Raw genomic sequence first — 4,999 nt, 5'->3', positions numbered from 1 at the left:
ATAAACTGAGGGTTGCTGGAGGAGGACGTGGGAAGGATGGGGTGTCTGGATGATGGACATTGTGGGGGGGAGGGTGTTCTATGGTGAGAAAAAAGAAATTTTAAAAAAGTCAGTTGCATTTCTATATACTAACAACTTTCTGAAAAAGAAATTAAGAAAGCAACCTCATGTACAACATCACCAAAAAGAATAAAAATAAGAATAAAGTTAACAGTGGAAGTAAAAGACTTGTATATGGAGAACTATAAAACACTGATAGAAGAAATTAAACAAGAAAAACAAATCCAACTACATATGACACCATGGTTCAATCTGGAGGACATGATGCTAAGTGAATTAAGGAAGTCACACACACACAAAAAAACAGTGCATGATTCCATTTATATGATGTAGCTAAAATGGTCATATCCATAGCATTATAGAATGGGATAGTGGTTATAAGGGCTGCAGGGAGTGTGAAATGGAAAGATACTATGAATGGGCATAGTACTTCAGGTAAGCAGGTTGAATAAGCTCTAGAGATATGCTGAACAATGGTGGACCTATAGTCAACAATAGTTTTTATACACTGAAAATTTTAAGAGGGTAGATTCTAAGTTAAATTTCCTTATGACAATTTAAAAAAAAATAAGAAACTTGAAAAATTGGTCAAAGTCCCTTTATTAAGGTATGCAGCATGGATGCCTGACTAGTGTATTTGTATTTAATTTTGTATTTAATCTCTCTGCTTTTAAAGAATACTTACAGCAGGCAGATCTTTATTTATAAATGAGAATAGATTGATTAAACAAAATAAAATTGGGAATATATAGAAAATAGTTGCTATAATTTGACCACGGCAGGGCATGGGGAAATTAGACAACTGTTCAGTATGGTAACAGAGTTAATAAGGAACATATATTTTCTCATTCCACACACAAAATGCACTGAATTAAATACAACACACATACTTATCTGAGATAAACACAAATAAGAAACATTTCAGAAATTAAAGGTGGAGTAGCAAGGCAAGCTACACTGAGATAGCTCATCAGTGGATAGAAACTGAATGTAGGATTTAGCGTCTGGAGTCAAAATCACAAATAAAAATGGATGATAACTCTTTATTCTCTTTAATGACGGAGAGCTAGAACTAAGCATGAAAGTGTAAGTATTTATCTGTGAATGAGTACAAGATAAAGAAAAGGAAAACATCATCCTGTCCCCTCACCCCATCCCACTCCCTGCCACTGATCTTGACACAATACTCTAACTTTTAAATTTTGTGTTTTGAACTGAGGCCAAAGGGAAACAGTTGTTACGAATTTTTAACTACCAAGTGTCTTAAAGGTTCTCCTTGAAAAGAGCTTCAGCTAAAAATGTGTTTATAGTAAAAAATTATAAACCAGATGAGGAAATGAATTGCCATCAGAGTGGAAATCTACATTCCAAAAATTGCTGGTCAACCTTTAAAAAATGACTACTATTAGTGCACTGAGAATTGAGTAGTTAGCAATTAGAATATAGAGCCTAGAAGAGTGCTAACAAGGTGAAAGAACAGTTAGTAATAATTTCCATTTTCTGGTCTGGTTAACTGGGTGGTTGATGGTGCCATCCACCAAGTTAAAAAATGCAAAAGAAAATGTTGGGAAAAAATTGTATGTTCAATTTGGGACTTCTGGATTTGGAGATGCCTGCGGCACACTGTCTTAGTCAATGTGGGTTACCATAACAAAATACCATAGGGTGAAAATAAATAAAAATTTATTTTCTCACAGTTTTGGAGGTTGGGAATTTTAAGACTAAGGTGTCAGCCAATTTGATTCCTTATGAGAGATCTCTTTCAGGCTTGCAGATAGGCGCCTTCTTGCTCTTGCATGGTCTTTCCTTGGTGTGGTGTGTGTGCGTGTGTGTGTGTGCATATGTGTGTATAGACAAAGAGAGAAGGAGAAAGAAAGAGCCCCAGTTTCTCTTCTTATGTGGGAATTAATCCCTTCATGAAGACTCCACCCTAAAGACCTTATCCTCATCTAATCATAGTTACTTTCCAAAAGTCCCATCTCCAAATACCATCACAGGGATCAGGGTTTCAAAATACAAATTTTGGGGAAATACAGACATTCATTCTATAACAGTGATAAATGTTTTTTTTATCAGAAATATGTTCATTGGAGATGAATTTTTGTCATTAATCAAGAATTGTTGATACCATTAATTAATAATAGACAATTTGGATTCCACAGAAATCCCAAAAATTTATCTTGAATTAATTCATTCAATTAACAGGACTTTGAGTGCCTATTCGGTATCAGCCACTGTCAAAAGCATTTGAAATACATCAGTGAATAAAATAAAGAACGTTGGCCTGAGGTGGCTTTCCTTATAAGAAGAGAGATGATAAACAATAAATATAATAGATAAATAAATTAAATGATATGTCAAGAGGTAGTAGAATATGGAAAATTCCTCTTTGAGTGTGCAGTGTTAATGGAGCAAAATGATTGCATCTTTCTTTTTCTTATCTTTTACAATAGTATCTTGAAGGCTTGCCCCTCATAAAAGGATATTGTTTTTCTCTACACTTTGAATCTTACCTTGCCTTGAGACTTGGTTTAAGTAGTAGAATGCAGTCGCACTAAAGTGCATCAATTCTAATCTAGACCTCAAGCACTGGATACTTTCACTTTCCAAATCTCTCCTTCCACCATGTGAATCAGCTTGGGCTATTCTGTGAAGGATGAGAGACCACATTACCAAAACTTAGACATCCCAATTGGCCTAGCTAAAATGTACAACATGCAGAAGAGTCTATCCAAGTCAACTTCCTTACTCACATCTGACCACACGTCACAGAAGACCAGCTGAGACAGTATGCATATATACACATAGCATATATACATATAGATGTATAGGGAAACACATACACTCATATATACCTGTGTACGTATAGTGAAAACTTGTGAAATAATATGCAAGTGTAGAAAGTTATCCTTCAAATAGCTTCTACACATTAAAGTAGCTACTTAACAAAAATTCTGTTTTAGACCATTTTCCAGACTTATAGCATATCTTTCCATCTACTGTCTTTGAGGTCTATACCTTTTTCATTCTCTTATAGAATAATGCACTTTACTCCCAAAATTGGACTTTATTCCCAAATTTTGGACTTTATTAAGAACTATCTGCTGGAAATCAGGAGCAGAATACTGCAACAACCGGAAATATGGATTGCATGTTTATGGGTTCTCTTCCATGTTTTTACAGTACTTATTTAAATCATTCCATCCTCACTGTCATTCTATGGCATGTGTAAAATTATTGTATCCATTTACAAACAAAAGAAAAGAAGCACACAGAAGTTAACTGTCCCTGGGCCACACAATTGAGACAGAATTTGAATTCAGGTAATTTGATTCCCAAATCCCACTCATAACTATGCTAAAGTGCCTATCATAAACTAGTCCTGCATTATATGTGTCCCCTTTAAATATTATACCTATATATTTTAAACATGACTGGCTATAAGGAAACTTTTTTTCCTAAAACTGTCATTCAGAAAAGAAAGAGAGAGGCATTTTACATTTGTGTTCCTTCACAGTACTTTTTAAAGTGTTCTCTCAATGGTTTTACTTAAAAATTAAAATGTTAATTTTACATACAACTACATAATGGTCACTTTAGACAGTTCATAAACAAATCTGTTATAATCAGCTTAGAAAACAAACAAACAAAAAAAACCCTGCTTAATTCAATTAAGCAGTTAGTTTGTGAATACTGAAGATAGGTAACTATAGGAAGAATAAAGACACAATTATTTTAATTTTAAGTGAATAAATATCTGAAGCTTCAGCTAAAAATTTTCATTAAAGATAATATACATTTTTAAAACCTTCTGTACTACAAATAACTTGAGCAAAAGTGAAGGTGAACTTCTGAGGATAAGTATGCCATATAACTCAAAAATTTTAGTGTTTATTATAAAGATTGAAGAGAAAGATAAAAAGTCTATATATTTTTTCAATAAAAAAGGAATAGAAAATATATAATAGATTTAGTACATTTCCTTAAAGTTTGTAGTTTAGTATTGCATTGACTAAATGATAAATGTGCAAACTAGATTAATAGGCATATTATTTTAAGCAAACGTTTGACAACTGCATCTGTAGTACTGTAAGTAATCAGCCACAGGCACCATATTGGCACAAACAGTATTAATAGTATCAACTTTGATTATTTGTTGTGCATGCAATACCCTTCGCTTTTTTTACTTTCTGACTTCTGTTTGCTTGTTTTCTTCCTTGCTTATTTAGGTTTGGATTTTCTCTTTAGAAAATAGAAAATAGAAAAATAAAAAAAGATAACCTTGCCTTAAATGTGTCTTATATACAGATACCTCTGAATTGGCAAAATGAATAAATAAAAGTGCACATATAATTTTTAAAAAATTTTGTCTTTTAAAATACACATTTACATGTCAATAAAGATGTGCAAGATCATTTAAATTTCATAACAATATGCTATGAATATATATATATAAAGCATGGATTCTTGTTTCATCTCTTACACATTTATTCCTTTTTCTTCCATTGTGTTGAACATTGTAGTTCATCTTACTGGTATGGACTTATATTATATACTTATATTCAAGTTAGTTATGCATTTTATTATTTTAATAAACCAGTGAAGATTCATGACTATTTAAATTAGGAGAGGATGATATGACATGCCTGAAAGCTAAATAGCTAACCGAATTTACCTGAGGGACATATCATAATTTCCTATGTAACCTCTTCAACCATCAGTCATTATCAATACCTGACTTCAGTTCATACAATGGAGAAAAGAATATGTACTTCCTATAATAGCAAATATCTCAAGTAGGATAAACTGCAAATTACAAAAATAATACAGAACTGCCCCTTTAACAATATCACATGTCACTCTCGGTATTAAACTGAGGTCTTCAAAAAATTAAAGCAAAGTACAAAGACATATTTAAATAGTTAACATCAAATTTAGC

This window comes from Mustela nigripes, chromosome 15 (genome assembly GCF_022355385.1).
Source record: "Mustela nigripes isolate SB6536 chromosome 15, MUSNIG.SB6536, whole genome shotgun sequence".
Classification (NCBI taxonomy): Eukaryota; Metazoa; Chordata; class Mammalia; order Carnivora; family Mustelidae; genus Mustela; species Mustela nigripes.
This window is presented reverse-complemented; position numbering follows the sequence as displayed.